Here is a 23,398-nt window from a genome sequence, read left to right as displayed (position 1 = left end):
AACTACGGGTCCTGCATGAGGCGGTCTGAGAAAGTCTTATAGAGGAGGTGACATTGACGCTGAGACCTGAGGAATGCAGTGTCTGCCAAGAAGAAGGGCAGTGAGCCAGAAGGGGCAGGCGGGAGATGGCCGGGAAGAGACGGGAGCCTGATATGCAAGGTTCTGGAGGTGGTGGTAAGTCCCTGAACAACTTTAGCCATCGGTTTCCGTGTTTACAGCAGCACCATGGCTCTGTGGCCAGGGTTAGAGAGGACAAGCCCAGACCGGGGAGGGACGGGGTGGGCAGCTAGGAAGTCGAGCTCAATGTGGATGGTGCATGGGACAGGGAAGAGTGAATTTAAGGTGCATTTGGAGGTCGCCAGAGACCTGGAAGTGGACTGAGTGAGGGAGATGAAGGAAGGGGCCGCGGGGCAGAGCCACGTACAACACCGTGAACCCTGCTGGAGGAGAGGGGCTTTGGGGGGTTGGAAAATCCACAGCTGTATCTTGGCTGTGCGGTCGTAAACCCATCCTCTCTCCTAGACAGGTCATCGGTAAGTTGTGATTCTCTGGGTCTTTGGAGGTGCCACTGGATCCCAAACTCGGGGCCTCAACATAGGAGACCTTGATGAGCGCAGAGAGCCCCCCTGAGACCCAGGGCTGCCTTCACAGCCCTCATTTGATTACTGTGCCTTCCTGTTCTCTGTTCTTCCTTTTGTAATCAGCTTCTCATTAGGTGACTGAGGCGTCTGCCTCTCTGCCTTGATTTGCATCTGCGCTCTGCTATAATTATGTCCCAAGAACATAGCGTTGTGTTGTTTTTTGTATTTACTTTTGCTCTTCAGAGCTGAAAACCTGTGCAGCGTCCTGTCACGTGGGCAGGCGGCTGGCAAGCATCTCGCTCTTTCTGGGTTGGGTTTTTTTTTCCCCCAGTCGTTATATAACATCAGGACCATGATTGCCGGCTATAAAATTGATTTTGAGAGCTACTTTAATTTGTAAATTGGGAACGACTTTCTATTTTGGGTTAAGGACAGGAGTACAGGGGGAGAAGGTAGGGGGAGTCCTCTGCTCTCAGTTGCCTTTGGGCGTGTCCATTCAAGGGCCAAGAGCTGCGGGGTGGCCCCACGGCCCGAACTTGACATGTGGAAAGGGGCTTCAAAGTCACTTCAGCTGTCCCCAGACCCCTTGATCTCAGACACACGTAGAGCACAGGGTAGAAGTTGGCCCTTCCTTCTCACCACATCTCCTTCCCTGGAGCCGGGAGAATGGGTCCGTTCCCCACTCCTTTACATGTGCTTTCTGAGAGCTTTTGCAGCTTGCTGGTGGTCTTGCATTTGCTGTCTTTGTTTCTATGTAGGAACAGGCCTGGTGCAGCTTGGAGTCTTTATCATTGTTAAGGTGTGAGGGCAGGGGGTGGGGGGCACACGCTCGCTCGCTCTCTCTCTCTCTCTCTCTCTCTGTCTTTCTCTCTGTTACTTATTTACAACACACGCCCATTTGCCAGACTTCGTCCTCTCCCACTGTGTTTATTGTCTTGTTCAGACCTCACGTGCGTCCTGGGTACTGTGTCCTTTCTACTCCAGAGACCGTAAGTGATATGCCCCACTGGCCACATGGCTAGCAAGTGCCACCTCCAGGGCTAAACTGGCGCCCATGCTCTTTTCCATCTGCTTCTGAAGACAGGTCACGTTAGCAAGTCTATAGCGCCCAAGGGCTCCACAGACGTAGTGCTGGCTTTTGGTTGAAGACAAGTAATGGCAACACATAGGACCTGTGACTTCAGATAGCCCTCGAAGAAAGAAGGGTGGGCCCATAGGGGTGTTCTAAGCAAGGGACACCGCATGAGAACAAGAGTGGATCTTTGGGTTGGTTTGCACAGAGGTGAAGTGGGAGAGTGAAATAGCACAAAGTTGCCAAGAGCCTTGAATGTCAGCCTAAGGAGGGTGACCTTGACCTTGGAAAAAAGGTGGTGGTGGTTGTGTACAAGACTGTATTTTTGGCCAATGAGCCGGTCAGCACAGGGGGAGGGAGGAGATGCCACACGTGACAGTGCCAGCCTCCAGCCGCTGTGAGACAGCACAGGCACTTTCCTGAGCACGTGGAGGGCCATGCGGCCATAACCCTCTAAAGCCACTGGGAGCCCTGTGCGTCCACATTGGTGTCTAGAAGACACATGCTTTGGGATCTGGTATGCTGATAAACCTAGGTTTAAGTTGCAGCCCTACTCCTTCCTAGCTGGGTGACTTTGGTCAAGTCCCCTAACTTCTCTGGGGCCTCATTTCCTGTCTGTTAAATGGGGCTCCTTGAACACTGCCGCTCACCATCCGCTGTTGCAAAGACTCCATGAATAGGAAACAGGAAGTGCTCGATGAAATTCCCAGCACTCGATGTGTTGGCCTGTTTCGTTTCTGCCAAATCCTGATGGGCTAATCATTCATTTTCAGTTGGCTTTCTGCTAGCGATCCGCAGCGGTCTCCTTTTCGCCGAAAGAGCTCCTGAGCAAGCCCCTTAGCAAGTGCCCCCAGTGAGTTCCCCTGGGCACACGGGGCTGCGTTCAGTCTGGTTGCTATAGCCAGAAATCCAGATGGGCTCCTTTGGCCCCAACCACTGTGGGCATGACCTTGTTGGAGTCTTTCCTTTTATAACCACCAGCTGTCCTGTCACCATATGGAAGAGCGACCTCTCCCCTTCAGCGGGCCTGCACCTTAGCCCTCCTCCTGGCAGGGGGCCGGTGAGGACAATTCCCGCGGAGCCCAGCCTGTCCCCAGAGCCCTCTGTCTGCTCATCACAGCAGCCGCAGCTGCACCTCGGTCTCTTCGGGGACTGGCTAAGGCAGTCAGCAGCTTTCATTTCATCCCCTCGCTTAATAAGTTGAGGAAGGGAAATCGTTAGGGTGTCCCTGTAGCCGACTGCCAATTACCGGGGCTGTTTCTGCACACAGCAAGCCCCCCTGTTTATCTGCAATGCCCGCCGGTATCTGTTTACCAGGTCAGGTGCTTCCCGGCTCCCGGAGGGTCTCCTGACGTGACTTCCCAAGGCCAGAGAGACTGGGTTTAAGTGGGTCTGTGACCTCAGACCCAGGTGGGGTGACCCAGGGTACAGTCCTGTGGGAGGCTGCTTATCAGAGAACCCTCCAGACATTTGACTCTTGGGTCTTGCCAGTAATTCTTCTTTTGTGTGTCTGGAGAACTTGAATTTGGGACAGTGCACTTGGAGGAGTGGAAAGGTTTGACACGATATTAAACTAGTCCACGGTGGTGATGACATGAACTCTGCTGTAACCCATCCGGGGCTCGGAGTCTGCAAGCTTCCGTGGTACCTGCCTCTGCATCACATGTGGAAGCGCTCCCCGCCCGGGATGCACCGGCTGACACGTGGGGACGGGGCTGACCTCTGTTTGCAGCAACTCGCCGTCTCGGCTCTAAGCTCTGCTCACTCCCCTGCCTCTCAGCAAACCGTGCATGCCAGCTGTCGCCGCGGAGTGCGTGTCCTCACCGTGGTAAGTGGGCCACCAATTGAGCTCAGCTGACTCGGCACAGAGCCTGTCTCCTCTCCATGGTCTTCGTCCGCTTTAAGTCTCAGGTTTGGCCTTAAACATCTGCAGGGAGGGGAACTGCCCCATCTGGTAGGAAGGGCTTGGGTACAGTAAGCCGCAGCACCCCCCCCCCCCCCCCCCCCNGAGCTTCAGGGTTGCTGGAATGGGGAGGAGGGGTGTCCAAATATTACCTCCATCCCCCAGCTCTTGGCTGAGGGTTGTGGTCTGTCTTGCCCCAGCCCCCCCCCCCCCCCCAGCCCTGAGCCCCGGCCTGGCTTGTCCTGCTCACCTGTGCCGTGGGGAACCCCACGCAGCCCTCCCGCGTTGCCTTCTGCCTAGAGTTTGTGCCCTGCTGGGCAGGGAGCCTGCCCAGGAGCTCATGGTCCTCCGATTCCTTGCGTCCTGGGCCCTTCTCAGAATCTGAATGTTGGAACTGTCCTGACTGACACGCACTGTGACACCTTGCGAGGCTTCAGGGCATTTGCCGACCCCGCGCATCCTTGGAGTTAGAACCCCTGCCCTGGTCCCAAGTGCCTTGGGGGAACAGGAAGATGTGAGATCCAGGGAAAGCTAGAGGAGACCGGAAACAGGTTCACAGTGCCAGGTGAGGTCCTCTGTCGCTTTTCTGCATTTTACCTTAGTGTCTCTCAGTAGGTTGCAGCACGGGAGTAAATTTCTGTAGTTTGGGTTCATGCATGTTACAGCCTGGGCGGCAGTCTCTGCCTTTCCGAATTCCTGGGGCTGCTTCCTCCGGACAGTGGGTGAAGAGGATGTGGAAGACGGGCAGGTGGCCTCTGGGACAGAGGTGGGCTGTGCGAGAGCTGGTGTTCGGTTCCTCGGAAGGGGGGTGCTGCCCTGCCCCTCTCTCCCCTGCCGCCGCCTGTTTCAACAACATGTGTGCTTCAGATGTAGAGCGTGTGTGCCCGCCCTGGTCGCCAGGACCCCGGCCGGCTAAGGAGCGGTGTCGAGCACTGGTGCATCTTACAGGTGGTCGGTCCTGAGGGGAGGCCACGTGGGTCTTTTAAGATCTGAAGGAGACCACAGAGCTGCGACCAAAGCCAAGGCCGCCCTTCTCATTTGCCGCTTCCTATGGCTGACTCGCCCTCGGGGACGCCTTCTGAAGCCAGGCCGCCCCCCCCCCCCCCCGGGTTTCAGGCTTCCCTCTCCAGACCACACAGGAGGGCTGTAAGGGAAGGGTGGTGGAGAGGGCTGAAATCGGCCGGCGAGCCTCCCGCTTCTGTAACGGGTAGGCGGTGTCGTGTCGGGGACACCCTTCCTCTCCGTGCGCCTCCTCTTTCCCACCAGGCCCGGAAGGTGCGTGGTGGGGGCGGCACAGCATGGCCCGCCAGGAAGTTAGCGCGGGCGGCCTCCCAGCCCCTGTCTGCCACCTGCTGGAGCCTGGACAGGTGGCCCGGTTTTCTCAGGTGAGCGCGCGCATCTCTGTCTTGGCTAGGCGGGACGTTCATTGGGACCCGGACTATAGGCAGGGACTTCATGACCCACTTTTTGCGTGAAGATCTTGCTGTGCCGAATGCTTCTGTGAAGTTTGTAAATTAGTCCTCATTGCCCCATGCTGACTCCCGGTTCCTGTCGGTCAGCCAGTATTTGACTCCTTCTGGGCCCGGCAGCCTGAGGGGCTCAGGAGAAGCACAGGACCGTCCTGTCCTTCAGGCAGCGTGGGGTTAGCAGGAGGAAGAGGGGAGCACAGTGGCTTGGCTCGTGGGCATCCGTGGTCCCTCCATGTCTGCTCGCTGGAGCACAGGGGCCGGGGCCCTGGGGAGAAAGCATGTGGAAGAGGCCGGAAAGGGTGAGTGCAGCCTCGGGACAGTGAGGGGGCAGGTCGAGGGTCAGGGGAAAGCGGCAGCTGGACCAGCCCTTGCGGAGGCCCCAAGTGCAAAGGAGGCTGTCCCCTCGAGAAGAGGCTGACGTGAAGCCAAGTCACCTCACCGGGCACCTTTGCCTCGGCCCGTGGTGCTGCCAGGTTCTGGTTTGGGTGTGTGATTTCACGCTGACATCCCCGCATGTCTGTTCCCTCCCGCATACCCCGCCGTGCCCGGTGCTCATGCTGTCACCGGACTTCACACCACGCGTGGCAGGCACGTCCGCGTTGTAAGCTGAGAACACTGAGTAATGGGGGGGGGGGGCAGGGGGTACTGGGGTAGCAATTTTAGATCTTCTCCCTCAAGGCCCAGGCCCTGGACAGAGCACCAGCTCCATGCCCCTCTAACATCATGCTCCTTGAGTGATCTTCTCCCCGCGTTCAGCACCTGCTTCTAAACTCGTGCTTTTGTTTGGCCTCCTGGTCAGGGCTCAGAGACCAGAACACACCCGGGTGCAGCAAGGTTTGCCCTAGTGGGAGCAGCCCCTCTGTTGCTGACAAAGCCTTAGATAAATGGTGCATCAGAAAGCTCGGCACCCCGGCCTCAGTCCCTCTGACAGGTAGGGGACAATCAGTGTTCTGTAGCCCCTGCACCGGGGCTGGCGTGCTGATGGCTGAGTACGAAAAGCCAGCTGCTCTGGTGTATTAAACAAGTGAGGATTGACTCAGTTTGAGGCTGATCCCACTTAGGAGGGGACTGCCCTCTGTGACCCTGCCATCACCTTGCCTCTGGGGCCTCCACGGCATATGATAGGCTGAAAATGAATACCTGAGCCTTGGTTTGCCCATCTGTAAAGTGGAGACTGTTCCTATACGGCCCTTTGTTGGGGCAAAGGAGGCATTGCCTACGAAACCTTGCGTGGTGTGCAACACGCCAGAGGCATCGCTAACTCCATGGGAGTGCCACTGCGCAGGGCTGCGGGGAGAACTTGGGTAAGAGTGAGTTCTGGGTTACACAGCCGGCAACACTGCAGTTTGAGTTCATACTGTGCTTTAGTGTATGAGCCTGCCAACCAGATGGCTTCCTTTTCTGTTGAGTAGATGAGAGGAGGGGGCGCCTGTGTGGCTCAGTCAGCTGAGTGTCCAATCTCGCGGTTCATGGGTTCAAGCCCTGCATCGGGCTCTGTGCTGACAGCTCGGAGCCTGGACCCTGCTTCAGATTCTATGTCTACCTCTCTTTGCCCCTCCCCTGCTCGGGCACGCCCTTGCATGCACGCTCTCTCTCAAAAATAAACATTAAGAGAAATTTTTTTTTGATGTTTTTATTTATTTGTGAGAGAGAGAGAGACAGCGTGAGGAGGGGAGGGTCAGAGAGCGAAGGAGACACAGAATCTGAAACAGGCTCCAGGCTCCGAGCTGTCAGCACAGAGCCTGACGCGGGGCTTGAACCCACAAACCATGAGATCTGACCTGAACTGAAGTCAGACACTTAACCGACTGAGCCACCCAGGCACCCCCCAGAATTTTTTTAATAAACAAATAGATGAAAGGAATAGAGAAAACTGAACTTCAGGTTTGAATCCCAGCAAAGCACTTACTAGCCCTTTAGCCTTTTTGCTTTCTGCTGAGTGATCTCCAAGACAGATCCTTCATCTGGATAGAGCCCCCTTTTCACGGATAAATGTGTATGTGTCGAGCGCACACAGTGCCTGGCATCCGGTGTCACCCATGCTTACCATGCTTACATCAGCAGCAGGTGACATGAGCTCGAGCACCGTGTGCCACCTGCACACCTGTAGACTGGCATGTGAGCCCTCTAGATAGGTGCTGGTGGTCACCCGGGGTGCCCGCCCACCGTCCCTGTGGGCAGCCAGGACATCTTTGTACACTGCCACAGAAAAGCAGTCCTTACAGACAGCTAGTCTGTCTCTCAGGTCTCTGGGCCCCTGGGCTTTAAAAATTCATCTCGAGGCCTGAGCAGGTTGAAGGGTGCTGAGGGTACCTTTGCCTGCTGGCGCTCCTTGAGGCTAATGATGTGGCAGGGGCTCGCTTTCAGAGAGGGTGTTTGGAGAGCTCCCCTCTCCTCCGCTGCCTTCATGTTACATCTCCATGTTGAATTTATGGGAGCAAGTCCCTGAATTAAGCCTCATGTCTGGATAAGCTGTATAGATGGGTCTAAGAACCAAAGTGACCATGAACACTGCTAACAACATGGTAGATTGTACTGAGTGTCCCACTTTGTGCTGAGGGCTGGGATGGGCAGTTGCCCTGAATCCTCGCAGCAGATGCTGAAAGGGCAGAGGGCAGTGTCCCCATTTGCTAGTAGGGAAAAGGAGGCTCAGATGATAAAAACGTCTGGCAAGCGGCAGAGGCGGGATTCGAACCTGGGACTGTCCACCCCAGCCTGTGCTCTTCCCCCCAGTAGAGCACTCGAGTGAAGAAGCGGGGTTAGAAGGTACTGGTGGCCCCTGGAGATTTGTAAACCCTGTGGCCCGCAGGCCTAAGGGCAATGCGGTTTGAAGGGAGGAGGCGGAGTTGGGGGACCACATACCAGTCCCAACTGGTTTCATCAAAACATGACATTTTGACCTCCACAGATGAGGAAGGCCGCACCTATAGAGTACAGGACAGCCCCCTCTTCACCCGGTGTTCCCTGTCTGCAGCCTGGGGCAGGGGCAGAGGCGGACATGGGAGCCCGTCCATTCCGCACCATCATCCTCGCTGCCACTGCGCTCCCTCCCACTTCTGTTCTCCAAACTGCTGGTGGTATCACTGGGAGCATTTTGGCTCCCCGGTCTCCCTGATCAGACCAGACAGCCTCTTTGCTGGCAGAGGAACGTGCCAGAAGGCTGCTCACCGCCTGGTGGCCCCTCGCCCCCCGGTGCACCCTAGACACCAGACTTGGGCACAGGTACCTAAGCCACGCCTCCCAGGAACGCTTTCCTGCATGAGTGTGGTTATAGATGGAGGGATTACGTGGGTTTTAGACTCCGCTTAAGCTCTTGTCCCTCCAGGAAGGGATTTCCCATGACCGTGACCTGTAAGCGGGAGCCGTGGGGGGAGACTGACCTAGACCCAGACCCTCGTCCCTACTGCCCATTAGCCACGCAGCCCTGCTCCCTGAGCTGCTCTGGGACCGGGTGACGGTAGCTCCTCCGTCATGGGTGGTGGACGATGCGCGGCGGTAGCCGTAACACCTGGGCTCCGTGCGGGGCCACGCGGAGTGGGAAGCAGTGTGGGAGAGCTGAAAGCTGCCTTAATGGGTTGTCCCCTACAAAGCCCGTGGAATGGGCCTGGCACACGTTAATGCCCCGTGAGTGATTGCTGTTGTGATAATTACAGAGAAATCAGGTCGGACGTGCTGAGGGGCCTTTATCCACGCGCTGAAATAAGAGAGCGGAGTATTTGCCAACATGCCTTCCCGGGTCACCGGCCCCTTCCCTCCCCACCCAGGGCCATCGCAAACTCAGGCTGCCAGAGCCACGCTTGTTGGCCAGGGGGCTCTGGGAGCACTGAGCACAGAGCATCAGAGCGGAAAGACTGGGCAGCGACACTGGGCAAGTTGGGATTAGGTGCCGGTCCTGTTGTTCCGCAGTTCTGTTCCCTTGTTAAAATGGGGCGTCATCCTCGCAAAAGGAGATGATGATCAGGAAGGTGAAAGATGGGGTGTGCTAGTGATGTCACATGTAGGTAAATCACACCCGACTTCTCTTTTGTGCTCGGCCTACTAAGAGGGGGCTCTGTGGCCAGAGGTAAGCTCTCCACTGGAAGGGATGAGGCAGCCCCTGGGCGAAGCTGAGGACACGGGGCAGTCAGGGAGCTGGGTCTGACATCTGCGTGCCTCTGCCATTCACTGTCCCAGCAAGTGCCCGGAGGGTCTGCTGCTGCTTTAACCCGGAGCTGGGTGGTCCGAGCCATTCCCACTCGGGGCCGCACATCCCGTGTTCCGGTGTGGCTGCTGCCTTTGGCCCCTGGGGGTCGGTGGCCCTTCCATCATGGGAGATGGGAGGGGAACCCGAAGCCAAGGCCCTCGTCCTGGAAGAGAGTGCACGCACTTTCATTGTCCCTGCCCCTGGGGGGGAGCAGACCCAGACCTGCAGGCTGGCCTGGGCATCCTCCCAGAAGACCAGACCCAGTGCCAAAGCAGGGGGAGGGTGGAGGAGCCTGTGGGAAACGTCAGCCTGGCTTCCTGGCCAGGGACCCGGTGATTACAGCGGTCATTACAGGCTGGGGTGGCGGGAGCGCTCACGAGAGCTGTGCTGTTGGCTTGACCTTCCATGGGCACGCTCTGTCCTGCTAGTTTGGTGCCGACGAGGGAGTCCCGGCTTCTGGATCTCTCTGCCTCCTCCACCACTGCTTTGCTCCTGCCGTGGGCCACCTTCCTGCTGACCGGCGGCGTCCCTGTGAGCTGGTTGTGGTCAGCTTGCGTCCCGCCCAGGGAAGGAGGGAAAGCAGTGTCGGAACTGGTCCCAAAGATTATCTTAGCGGATCACACACAAGCATGCAATTTCCTGGGCTTTTCTTGTCCTATTTTACAAGGACTTAGAGCATCACAGACGGCGAGGTCCCCCCCAAGCCTTCCCTCCCTCTGGCTGCTGGTTGCTCTATCTTGAAAGCACGGGGTGGTCTGGGTGGGGGTGGAGGCAGCAGGCGTGCTGAATAAAGCCAGGGTTTGAGATGATTTCTAGGTCATTCCAGGATGTGCTTATGGTGATTTTATTTTTCCAAGTCAGAGACTGAGATACAAGACCCACCAGTGGATTTGTTGCTGTCGATTGAGGGGACTTAACAGGCAGGGAAAGCGAAGCAGCAGAGGAAGAGGCTGGGGCTAAGAAGTCCAGTATTTTCTTCCAGATCAAATACTTTTCCAGTGTCCCTGAGATCTGGCACCAAGGCAGTCGCTAGACATCAGCCAATCCTAACAGGGCCAGGTGACGGGACCACAGAGCAGAGGACTTGGATCTGCCCCCCCCCTCCCCCACCGGTCAAGTGGCAGGACCTGTGAACCCACGCAGGTTCTGGCTCCAGAACTGGATTCTTGAACAGCCCTAGGTCCCCCCCTCCTTCCCTGGCTGGAGAACTCCCCCCTGCCCCCCACCATCCCTGGCTGTGGGATTGGCTCCTCTGGAGACCCGAGAGCTTTGGTCACAGGCCCTCAGACCTCGTGCAAGTTCTCAGGAGCCTGAGCCTCACTTGTCTGTGACCCAGGGTAAGTCCACCCGGAGCATGGCCACGAAGCTTCGGTACAGCACCGTTAGGGCGGGGAGGGCAGTGGACCAGGGCCTGCAGGGACAGGCAGCTGGGGTCCCGTGGCAACTCTTCCTAACAGCGCAGGGGTGGAGCTGGAGATCGGACTCGTAGCTGCAGCCGGCGAGCCTGGGTTCCCAGCCGGGGCCTGCCCTTCTGTCAGGGTGTGATGTTAGCACATACCCTGTGCCTCAGTTTCCCTCTGAGTCAGGAGAATAATGTGTACCTACGGCAGCGTGGTTGTCCCATGGCTAGGTTCACTCCCTCTGAGGTGTGTAGAAACCTCCCCGGCCCCCGGCACTTGACGGTTCCTGCCGTCCCGTGGTCGGGCGCTGGCGGGGCATCTGGAGGGTGAAGGCGCCCTGGAGTCCCCAGCCCGGTGCCCACTCATCCCCTGCCCTCTGTCTTCCAGGTTGATCCTCGGGACCCACAGTCTCATCGCGTCTCACACAGGACGGCAGAGTGTGTAGGTGGCGGCCTGGTCGGTTGGCGATCTCCCAACAGCTGGATCTCCGGCAATGTGAAGCTTTTGTTTGGGATTTCCCCCTCCTTTTAGTTTTGCTTCTTCTTCTTTTTTTTTTTTTAACCTTATTTTATTTTTTGTCCTTTTTTTTCCTTTTTTTTTATTTAAACGATTAAGACTTCAGAAGAGCAAGAAACTATTCTGTGGAGAAATAACACGGACAAAGCATATGTGTAAATTCCATTTTTAATTTTTATAAGGGGTTAGGGATCTCTTTGGTTCTCCTTTATCTTCCCTCTTCTTGGTTTTTACCCATCCCTCGGCTCTGTTTCCAACACCTCACGTCCCCAGAGAGGCCTGCCTCTCCGTGGAGACGGGTCAGTCCCACCATGGGGGCGTGAAGACAGGAAGCAGCCTGCAGCCCCCCCTCCCCCGCCCCCCCAGACGCAGGCACTGCCGGGCTGCTCCGCGCTCGCCCTCAGGCCTTAGAGATGGTCAGAGGTGAAGAACCACCTGGAAGTGGAAGACAGGGTTTGGCCAGGAGAACTCAAGAAAGTCTAAACTGCGGGTTTGCTTGCTCTCTTTCGGCTTCTGGAAGCTCTGGGCTACGCCAGGACACGCAGTGGTGCAGTTCACTCCCTCTTCTGCCCCTTGTAAGTGAGAATGCTGGGGGCGGGGGCTGGGGGGACAGAGGTGACTCTCCCCCCACTTCCCGTCGGTTGAGTGTCAGCCCAGCCCAGCTTGACAAGCCTACGTTTCTGGTAGGGATCTCCCTCCCGGAGGAAGACCGCCCCCCAACCCCGCCCCAGGAAACAACTTGTGCCAAACCTCTCTCTGGGACATGGCTGGGCCTTCAGCAGGCAGCTGTCACTCCTGTGGGGTCAGTGCCGGTCACCTCCCACCTCCTGGGTCATCCCCTTCCCCTACGCACCCGCCAAACATCCCTGTTGTCACAGAGACTCTCTGAGTCCCTGAGATCCAGTTGTGACCACTGCCATGAGAACAGGTGTCCTGAACTGGCCGCCAGTGTCCGCTCCTCCCAGGGAGGGGTGTGCCCTGCGTGTGGGCCTGTGGTGTCACAGCTGGTGACCGGGTCAGATACCGTCACCGTCACCCCCAGGGACTTACTGTTAGGTGCCCCCACTCAGCGTCAGCGTGTCTGCTGAGGGAACAGGGACCTGCCGAGAGCAGAGAGGGGACAGGGTAGAGCCCCTGCAGCTGCCCGTTGTGACCTGCCAGCATCACCCTGTGAGCCTCACCTCGCTGTCCATGCTCGCTGACGGCGCTCTGCAGCTCCCGCCTCCCGGGCTTCTGGACCTGGATGTCCGCTCCCCTGGCAGGGTCACGGAGACTGGCCTCGGGTTGTCCCTGTCACCCAGAAGCAGCTGGGGCTACTCTGGAGGCTTTTCACCCCATTACGGCCAAGTAGGAAAGGCTGTTGGGGGAAGGGGAAAGGAATTCTCTTAGGTTTGCTTTTTGTTCTCTCAACCAGCATAGGATCGATAAAGGAGGTAATTGCAGGGCATTCAGGCTGCTGCGTGACCACGGGGGGTGGGCTCTCCCCCACCCCCCCACCGAAGCGGCAGTCCTTGGGCCCTGGGGGCCTGGAGAGACCCGTACAACACCATCCCCGAACCGCAAACTTTCAGCACGCTGGCTTCTGCTCCCTTGGGCGCAGGGGGTTGGCTGCCAGGCGCAGGGCTGCAGGTGCGAGCCGGGCCCTTCCTTCCTGGTGAGACCCTTTGTGCCCACCTGCCTCCTGTCTCCTCAGGCTCTTTGGAGGGTGGGGAGCGCAGTGTCCCTAATCACACACACTCCCCTTCTCTGCCTGTCACCGCGCCCCCAACTTACCCTTAGGGGCTGCTGTCTCTGTCCGGGAGCAGATGGGAAAAACAGTCCCCAAACTCGACTGCAGCCCCTGCCTTCAAGTCCCCGATGAAGGCTCGGGCCTAACAAGGTATTTACCTTTTGCTCGATTTTTCCTCTGCTCTCCCCGGGTCCCCCCCAACTCCCCGCCATCTGGGCAAGGTCTTGGAGCTGCAGTGGTCTCCCCGGCCACCCCTCCCCCCCCCACATTACTTCTCTTGGCATCAGAGTAGCCCCTGCAGGTCCCAGGATGTCTACGCCCTTGGACGAGGCAGGTGGCCTGGTGGGGGGCGCCGGCCTCGCGTGCCCTTCCCTTGCAGAAGTCCGCTGATCCCAGCTTGGGGGTGGGGCCTCCTTCCCTGGCTCCTGAGGGCCAGCTTGTTAGCCCCAAGTGCCTGTCTCTCCCCCCTCCCCATGTGTCTCCCTCGCGCACCCAGCCGGCCAGGAGGACGTCACCCCGCAGTGAGCGCCGGCTCTGCCCGCGGCCAGTGGCCCAGCTTGGGGCCGGACCCGGGGAGCCCCTGTCCTCTTCCTCGGCCCCCTTCCCGCTCATCCCCTGCCCCGGTCAGCTTCCTGCCTTCCCACCCTCTCCACCTGCGCCTCATCTCCACACCACCGCGTTCGTAAGGCCCGTCCAAGTTCTAGGAGGTTCCAGACCTTAAAATAGCAGTCATTCTCTTCTCCTTGGATGTGTGAAAAGGTTAGCCCGGAGGAGGGAGGCTCTGGGCCTGAGCCCTGTGGGTGCGGGGCTTGGGTCCCCGTCCGCCAGAGGACGCAGCAAGACAGATCATAGTGCCTTATTCCACTGCCCTCCCCTGACCAGACCTGCTGGCTCGGCCCGAAGCCTGTGGCGTCCTTCTCCCTGTCCGTGTCCGTCTGTCACTTACACTCATTCCTGCCCACAGAGAGCCACGAGGGACGGGTCCCCCCTGCCCCCTCGCCCCATCCCTCCCCGGGCTGCAGCCAGGCACAGGTGCTCGGCCCCTTTAGCCGAGTACAGAAGAGCCGCCGGGTAGACTGCCTCTCCCCCCCCCACCCCTGCAGCAGGTCCCCGCCCTCTTACCTCTAGCCGGGAGGATGCTGCCATCTGTTCCCTCAAGACAGGCTCCGTCTGACCCCTTTCTGGGCACCGGGGACTAAGGTCACAGGCCCCAGCCTCCTCTCCCAGAGGCATTGGGACCGAAGAGTGGGACTTCTCCCACACAGACGTGGCGTGCCCCCGCCGGCTGCCCTTCTGAGGAAGCGCGTTCAATGTTTACTTGAGAAATAACCCTGTTTACAGCTGGAGGAGAAGCGTGCCCGCCACTGGCGCAGACCTGCCTCCCAATGCTGCCTGGCCTCCTTTCCGGCACTGCCAGGGGTGGTCCCGGAGCTAACGAGGCAGAGACGGCAGGGGGCGCCCTGCCCCCAGCTCTGTCCCTGACCCCCGGTGCTAAGACCACTCACCACCTTCCTCGCAGCCTTCCTGCCCCTGGACATTCCCCGCCTCGACCATTCCCTTCCTCCAGGGTTCTCTGCTCCTCGACATATCAGCTGGCCCCTAGAAAACCAGTGTTTGGAGCAATAAGATTATTTTTGCCTGAGTCTTTCTAAGAAAAGGTAAACAGCTGGCATGATAAGAATGTTCTTTTCCATGCCGTCGCAGTTTACCTTTTTAGAAGACAGATCTTCGTAGGACGGATGCCTGGGTTTCAGCCTCAGAGTATTTTTTGGAAACTTGGAACAGCAGGAGTTGGGCCTCTACCTCCTAAGGAGGGGACCCCTAACTCTCTGCTCTCACCTTGCCCCATGCTGCCTGGGCTTCCAGCCTCACCCCCCAAGTGCGCGTCTCACCTTTGATCCTGCTCACGGCGCCCCCCCATACCTACATCCCGGGGCTCCTGGGTGATTGCTCCCCCCGACTCCTTTCCCCTTCCTTGGCCTGGCCGGTGGCCCCCAGACAGACACGGCACTACTGGAGTCGTCTAGGAACTGGCAGCCCGAGCACGGCCAAGCTTGGGGCTGCGCCCCGGCCTTGGGGACACCAGGCCCATCTCTGATCCTGCCCACGGGGCGTGGGGGGCAGGGACTCAACTCCTGTCCAGAGAGATGCCCTCAGAAGGGGAAGCAAGAGATGGGACGTGAGGGGTGGCCACCGTAAGCCCCCATGGCCACCGTGGAGAAGCGAACCCACTGTCACCGGCTGTCAGGAGGTTCCCCCACATCGTTCTCCATGCGAGGCCGCAAGAGGAGGGGAGCTTAGCCTGTTCAGGAACATTTTAAAGAAAGCCTTTGTGCCCGAGGGGCCTCTATCATTAGACAATTTCACGTTCGCGCGGGGCCGACGCGGGTGTGAGGGAGGCATGACCTAGCCCAGGCACAAAGTTAGCTTCGAATACTAGCTGATAAATCTATTTTTCTTTATTTTCTTGTTTTGCACAGAAGCTGGTAATCTAGGACCTACGTGTGAACAACTTTATATGACTATTTTTTGTACTTGGTTTACTTGGGTTGGTATGATACATTATATTTAAGTTCCTCGAACACTGTGCATCCCCCAGTGCGTATGAATGACTGAGGCTTTGTAAATTAAGGGACGTTTGTGTGAATAAAGTTATTTGATGGGGTCAAAGAAGCCATACGTGATTTGGAAACGAGTGCTTTGTGGTTTTGTCGCCACCTGTTTGGGGGAGGGAGAGGCCAGTCCGTGGGGCGGCTCCCCAGTCAGGGTGGGGGGAGGGGGGAAGGGCGGGACCAGACAAGAGGACCTTGGCCCCTGGGTGAGAAATCTCCCTGGTGGCCTTTGAGTGGGCTTCCCACCCCACCCTGTGAGTAGGCACTCAGAAGGGGGAACATGCCCTGGGGAACGGGAGTCCCCCTACCCCACCCAGCCTGCTGGGCCCACCACAAGCCTTCCAGGGGATTCTAGGGCTGTGGCCAGTGTTGCCAGGCGCTCAAAGGCCCGCCCTTCCAGCCCCAGCACTACTTCGCAAAGTTCTGCCCTCCAGATTTTTTTTTTAATGTTTATTTTTGAGAGAGGGGGAGAGACTGAGCGTGAGCAGGTGAGGAGCAGAGAGAGAGGGAGGGAGACACAGAATCCGAAGCAAGCTCCAGGCTCTGAGCTGCCAGCACAGAGCTCGACATGGGGCTCCAACCTGCAAACTGTGGTATCATGACTTGAGCCTAAGTCGGACGCCTAACCGACTGAGCCCCCCAGGTGCCCTGGCCCTTGGGATTTTTAATGGAGAGATAAGAGTGGTCTCAGAGGGGGAAGGGGAGAGGGACGTCCTTGAAAAGCTCCAGGGGGAGGTGTGCCGTCAGAGGAGCCCAGGACACCTCTGTGAGCCGAAGGGGTAGCACGCACGTCCAGAGAGCAGAGGGCTCTCCCTGAGCTAGGCTGCCCCACTAGTTGCCCATAGAGCCCCTCTCCCTCTGCCCGGCTGACAACAGCCAGTTAATTCCACGGGACTGGGGTGAATTAGAAGCCAGGTGCCTCTGTTACCTCCACTGGCCTTCATGGTAGGTATGGTGTGTGTCCCTCTGCTGATGAAGACGCCGAGGCCCAGGGCGATCCGGACTGCTGGCTGATGCTTGGCACACCCGGGAGGAACGCAAATGGCAAATGACAGCCCCTTGGCCGGCAGAGACGAGCGATTTCGTCTGCCCGCAAGCCAAACGGAGGTGACGACAGCCACCTCTAGCGCAGTTGAGGCTAAATAGGAGCCTAGTATTGGGCCCAGCACTTAGGCTCTCAGCAAATGCTTCCATAGTTAGTGGCGTTTTCCCAGAGAGACCGGTTTGGGATTTTCCCGGGGTCTGCTGACCACTAAGGCACCTTGAGTCTTCAGGAAAGCTTATCAGTCTGCAAGGGCGGGTGGCGGTGTCTGAGGGGCCCACCACTCTGCCCTCTCGGGACAGACGGACCTTGTTGACCCAGGAATAACAAAAGTGCTGGAGGCCGAGTCAGGCCTCTGGAATGTGTGCTAGAAGAACAGATAAGTCAGCCTTCCCGCCTGATCTGAGAGTGGGCCCGCTGCATTCCAGCCACAGGCTTTGGTGTCTTAGAGGCTGCTGGGGACAGAGCTTCTTGCAAAGGATCCTTCTGGGCTCAGCCCGGAGCTTCGAGAAGGACGACCTGCAAATTCCCTCGAGTAACTTGGTCGAGATAATTCATCCCTTTGAGGTGCCCAAGTCCGTGGTTTCCCATATATTCAGAGTCGTGCAGCCTTCGCACCGGCCAATTCCACAACATCGTTATCGCCTCAGGGAAGAAATCACACCCGTTAGTAAGTGTGTCTCATTATCCCCCCAACAAACGCGTAACCCCACCACCCCCCTCCCCCCCAGCCCTGGGCAACCGCTGATCTACCTTTTGTCAGTGGATTTGCCTGTTCCGGGCATTCCTTCCATGTAAGTGGAATCAGACGCTCTGTGGCCTTTTGTGTCAGGCTCCTGTCGCTTCACAGTGTTTGCAAGGCTCATCTATGTCCCGGCTTCATCCCTGCTTCCTGTGGAATCGTATTCCACAGTCGGGAAACACCCCATCCTAGAATGTATCCCTTTGTTCTTGACGGACATTGGGTTGCTTCCGTCTGGGGGCTCTTGATATGGCTGCCATGGGGCGCCTGGGTGGCTCCGTCGGTTAAGATTCCAACCTCTGTTCAGGTCACGATCTGTTTGTGGTTTCAAGCCCCGCATCAGGCTCTGTGCTGACAGCTCGGAGCCTGGAGCCTGCTTTGGATTCTGTGTCTCCCTCTCTCTGCCCCTCTGCCTCTTGCTGCCTCTCCCTCTCAAATATAAGTAAATATTTTTAAAAATTAAAAAAAGAATACCACTGCCATGAACATTCGTGGACAAGTTTTTGCGCAGACCCAAGTTTTTAATTCCCCTGGGTGCGTGCGTATCTCACAGAATTGCTGGGTCACACGGTGACTGCAATTGTTGAGGAGCTGCCCGATTGTGTTACAAGGAGGCTGCACCATCTCACATTCCCGCCAAGGATGTGCAAGCCTTCGGCTTTCTCCATGTCCTTGCCGCCACTTGTCACCCTCCTTTTTTACTGTAGTCCTCCTGGCGTGGGAGAGAGGTCTGCGCCCTTGTACGATTTGTTAATGGCAGACGGGGGAACAGCAAATAGGCAGTTGAGATGCTGATGCAGTCCTGGCCCAGCGAATACGAGGTACCTAGCGGGGCTCAAAGAATGCAGACGGACTCTGCTAGTTACTGACTCCCTTGACCTTGAGGCAGGTGACCTTTCTGCAAAGTAGTAACTATCCAACCACATAGGGTGGTTGGCAAGACTGAAGTTTTGTCCCGCAAACTACATGGTGGCACTCCTCCGGACGTCTCCTTGGCCCCGTGTCCTTGGCACCGGGACTGGATAGGGCAGGGCTCACACACAAAGGGGCTCCGGGGCTCCCAGTGTGTTCGCGGCACTATAACTCGGGGTCTCCTGAGTGCCATGCCGCGTGAGCAGAGAGAGGCGTGTTCCCCAGGTCCCCTGCTCCCGCAGCTGGCCAGGCCTGCTCCGGTGGAAGAATATGGACATCGGGGGCCTCACTGACCTTCCCCTCCAGACCTGCTCCTGAGCTTGATGGGCCCTGCTGGCAAGGTGCTCCGGGGCCAGAGGAAGGAAGGCGCAGAGAAGTTGGACCAGGGAAGAGGGGAGCTCCGGGGACTGTGGAGCCGGGCCACGGAGCCCCCTGGCAGCAGGAGGCCACACTCGTCAGATCTGCTGGGCCTGGGCCCTGAGCCTGCGAAGCCCGGACAAACTGACAAGTGAGCCTGTTTTCTTACCTGTAAAATGGCAATTCTGGGACCCACCTTGTAGGTTTTTCTGCGAATGAATGAGACGATGCATATGTCATCCACAGCGCAGAGCCTGACATGAAGTAAATGATCCATCAGTGGTATCGATAATATTTTTCAGTGTTTATTTGCTTTTGAGAGAGAGAGTGTGCAAGCGAGGGAGAGGCAGAGAGAGAAGGAGACGGGATCTGAAGCGGGCTCTACGATGACAGCAGAAAGCCCAAGTTGGGGCTCAAACTCAAGACCTGCAAGATTATGACCTGAGCCGAAGTCAGACCAGGCACCCCCTGTTTTAGAGGGGAAAAAATATCCTTTAAGGTGTTTCTCCAAAATAAAGCGCTCAGAGTCCAAATACTGTTAAGGAATATTGTGTGTCTCATTCCCCTTGCATGTCGCAGTGCACATTAATGGCCCTGAGAAGGTCTGTATGAGCCCAGCTTCTCAAGCTTCACTGATGTTTCCACACTGAACACCTACTAACATCTGACTTCGGGGTTCTGGAGAAGCTAAACAAGGCCATCTTTGCAGCTCTCAGATCCTAATTCCCCATCAGGGGACATTAGCCACCCCATCCTGTTTCCCATGGGGCTGGAATGACTTCCCTCTGCAAAAGCCTCCAATAATTGCCTCTGTTTGGTCTACTGGTGCCTTGAGGGCAGATCGGAATAGGAGGAATTTAATAACCACAGTCTGGGTCCCCTGCCAAAATGCTGTAGGGCCCTGGCCCGGACGCCTCGAACGTGGTGAGAACACAGAGGGCAGATGCCCCAGCCAGCAGACAGGGCCACTGCCAAACCCCTCACGCTCCTGGTGCCCATTGGCAGAGCTCAGGCACTCTGCAGCTAGTGTTGACCCAGCGCAGGGAGCAGCGAGCCTTCCGCTGGAAGGCACTCTCAGTGTGGGGGGTACGCCCGCAGGCCAAGCTGCTCTACCTCTTTAGGACTCAGTTTCCTCCTATGAGAAGTGGGCATCGTAACCACACCTGTGTCTGTGAGGGTTAGGTATGGCTGCCTGAACAGGGGACCCCAGCAGCAGCAGCCGAAGCAAGAGAGAGGCTGGGTCTCTCTCCCATGAAAGGAGTGTGAGGTGACTATGCAAGGGCTACCATGCTGGTTACGTGGTGAGGTCATAGGGGATCCCCTCTCCTCCTGTCTTGCTGTCCTGACGCCTTCAGCAAGTGGCTCACCTTCAAGGTCACTTCCCAGTCCAAGATGGCAGCTGGAGCGACCTGTTCTCTCATCTCAGGCAACATCAAGGAGGGAGGGAGGAAGAGAGCTGGCCCCCTCCTTCCACGGAAACTTCCCCTGAAGCCCCACACCACCCTTCTACTTACACCACACTGGCTAGTGCTGAGCATGGCCACGTCCATTGCCAAGGAGTCTGAGAAGCAGAGGCGGCAGCGGCCTTGTTACTAAGGTTGGGGGAGGCTGGGCGTCGGGTAGGCAAGTAGCCATGCACGTCACAAGCATGCCTCTAGCTCGTGCCAGGGAAGGCCAGGTATTACCATTATTAGTAATAATAGTTCTGCAGACCTGGGTTCCAAAGAAAAGAAATAACCAAATTAGCCAGCGGGCCTCTAAGGAGGCTCAGCCAGAGCTGGGGATTAAGCCACGTGGTGCACCCCGCACAACCACCTGATGCAGAAAGTTGTAGACTTGGGATCTCATCTGCAGGCGGGTCATTTCTTCAGTACGTGTGTATCGCGCGCCATCCTCTAGGGCTGGGGATCCAGGGAAGACGGGCGAAGAGGCAGCATTTTAAGGACGATCGAGAGTGGGGTCTGAAATACAGTGCCTGTTATCTGCCACTTCCTGTGTGACCCTGGGCAGTTTGCTTAACCTCTCTGGGCTTTGTTGTGCCTCCTTTAAGATGGAGAAGATGATAAACTCCATCACAGGATTCTTCTGAGGGCTAAAGGAATTAATACAAATAAAGTGCTTTGAACCCTGCCAAAAAAATCCCTCTGATCTCTTCAATGGACCCAACAAGCTTCTCTATACCTATTCTGCTTCCTTCCTGCCCCACTGAGCATGCTCTCTGCTGCTCACCAGAGATTTAGACCACCGATTCCAGCACAGAAAAGCCATCCTTTATTTTCCTGGGTCATCAAATGAGCAGTAATCAGGGAACAAAAGGTGATTAGCCCCGGATGCCTGCAGAGCCCAGCCGGTTTGCCTCACCCTGGAGCCTAGCCAGTTCACCCTCGGGCCCCAAGCTCGCTTCACAGGACAGTTACCCTGACACCCCCCCCGCCCCCCCCCCCGCGCCACCCCTACCTATTCTCCAGACCCTCACATCCCTGCCGGCTTTGGAGAGTGGTGAAGACCATGAATTCTGCCCACTCGTATCAGTGTTTTTTTTTTAAGTTTATTTTTATTTATTTTGAAAGAGAGAGCAAGTGGGGGTGGGGGGAGACAGAATCCCATGCAGGCTATGCACTGTCAGGACAGAGCCCCATGTGGGGCTCAAACTCAAGAACTGTGAGATCATGACCTGAGCCGAAATCAAGAGTTAGATGCTTAACTGACTGAGCCACCCAGGCATACCCCCACCCCCGCCCGGCAACCTGTATCACTTGTTAATTCATAGCCCCTCGGTTCCAATGGCTCCTTCAATAAATCCTCTACGATGAGCAACAAAATTCCTTTAAGTATTTCTCTTGCAAAGTGAGCATGATTTTAAGATCTCGGTAGAGGACTCCGGGGGGCTGTTGCAGAAGGAAAAGGCCTCTTGCAATTTCCAACTTGGGAAGCAGGGCTGGGGGGTCCTGTGGTGGGTTCTCACCTGGCATAGGCCCAGAATGGGATCCACGTGGGACACTGCAGCCTTGGCCTGGTGACAACCTTTCTACAGCCCTCCGGTAACTGAAGCCCCTCCGTGGCCTGCACATAGTCACCCATGGCCTGGAGTCTCATAGACACAACAGTGCTATCTCTGCAAGCCCGTGTGCAGCTCTTGGAGGTGGGAGGCCACCTGCCCCGCCAGCGCCCAGGCTCCCGCGGCCCTTGGCAGTTGGCTGAAGGTCTGCTGCCCCCCACCCATGCCCTCTGGAGCGTGGCCCATGGCTTCCCCCAGAATCCCAGACATGCTCCAGCCTGGCGAGGCATCAGACTTCTGCGCTACCTGGTGACCGCACTACACCTTTTCCAACAAGATCTGACCTCTTGCAATAAGCTCTAAACACCCTTTCCAACAAGGTCTACACCCCGTTGTCCTTCCTTGGGCATTTGTGAAAAAAAAACTATAGCCAGCATCACCCCTAAAGTTAAAAGACAGAATCCTTTCCCTCTTACATCAGGAACACGAAGAACGTCCACTCTCAGCAGTCGACGTTGTCTGGAGCTCCCAGCCAGTGCAAACAGACAAGAACTGCAACGAAGGACGAGACACGAGATTAGAAAGAGGTAAAACCACCCAGGTTAGCACATGACACCACCATCTCAATGGCGTATCTAGTGAATCTACAAAAACAAAACAAAACAAAACAAACCTGCTAGAACTGATCGAGTTTGGCAGGGTTCCGGGATACAAGATCAATAAACAATCAACTATATTTTTATACACTAGCACTGAATAATCGAGAGTTGAAACAGGAAAAAAATACCATGTGCGATGTCATTAAAAATTCTGAACTACTTAGGGATCAATCTGACAAAGGATATGAAAGACTTGCACAGTGAAAACGACCAAGCATTGCCAAGGGAAATTAAGGAAAGCCTAAATAAATGGAGGGATCTGAGTCAGGCCTCGATATTTGCAGATTCCGCATTTGCAAATTCACACACTTGCTCAAATGGATCCATGACCCCCAAATCAATAATGGCGGTGCGGCAGCGGTTTCTCCCAGACGTGCACGGGGCAGCAAACAGTTGAGGAGCCCCATGCGCCTCCCTCGCTGTGGTCAGACAAGGCGGTGGGCCACCTTCTTGTTTCTGCTCTCAGACCATACCCAAGCGAGCAAGGGTCCTTTCTATAATCTCTTTAGTGCTGCGTTCTTCACGCTTCTACTTTTTGTTCGGGATGTTAAAATGGCCACCAAGCATGGTGTTGAACTGCTATCTGGAGTTCCTTTGTGTAAGAAGACAGTGACATGCTTTACTGAGGACATTTGCATGATCAACTTCATTCGGGCACGAGTAGAGCGTTGTTGGCTGTGTGTTCAATGTTAATAAACCAACCATAGCTATGACCCAAGTTCCCTCTAAACAGAAACACACATAAAACAAGGCTGTTTATTGATCAACAGACAAAAATGTGACAGGAGGCTCCAGGGAGCTAACGTTGTATTTTCCCAGGAAGCCACGGGTCAGTGTCCACTCATTCAGCATTCACGAAGACTTTTTAGACTGTAACTACTGTGAATAACAAGAGTCCACTGTACTTTGTTCAGGAGTGAGAAAACTCGGTGTTAAGATGGCAGTTCTCTCCAGAACCATCTATGGATTCTCTCCAGAACATCCCAGCAAGCTTTTCTGGAAAAATGGACAAGCTGATTTTAAAATTCATATGGAAATGAAAAGGACTTAAAATGGTCAAAAATAGATCTGAAAAGGGGCACCTGGCTGGCTCAGTCAGAAGAACGAGTGATTCGTGATCCCCGGGGTGTGAGTTTAAGCCCCATGTGGGGTACAGAGATTACTTAAATAAATAAACTTAAAAAAAAAAAAACAGATCTGAAAGAAAAACAAACTTAGAAGAC

The 23,398-nt window shown here is 56.3% G+C and overlaps 1 protein-coding gene across 1 annotated transcript in view; it reads left to right on the top strand.

The window, feature by feature from the left end:
• The window catches only part of STK35 (serine/threonine kinase 35), a 42,945-nt gene extending 27,408 nt beyond the window's left edge, over positions 1 to 15,537 (top strand). Inside the window, exon 4 of the mRNA XM_039237746.1 lies at positions 10,996 to 15,537. The gene's annotated coding sequence lies outside the window, so the exon portion shown is untranslated. The remainder of the gene's footprint in view (positions 1 to 10,995) is intronic.
• The last annotated feature ends 7,861 nt before the right edge of the window (positions 15,538 to 23,398 follow it).

The sequence above is a fragment of the Hyaena hyaena genome, unplaced genomic scaffold, assembly GCF_003009895.1.
Source record: "Hyaena hyaena isolate Hyena2069 unplaced genomic scaffold, ASM300989v1 scaffold_131, whole genome shotgun sequence".
NCBI classification, from domain to species: Eukaryota; Metazoa; Chordata; class Mammalia; order Carnivora; family Hyaenidae; genus Hyaena; species Hyaena hyaena.
Note: the sequence above shows the minus strand (reverse complement) of the source record. Positions and strands in the feature narration are given on the sequence as shown.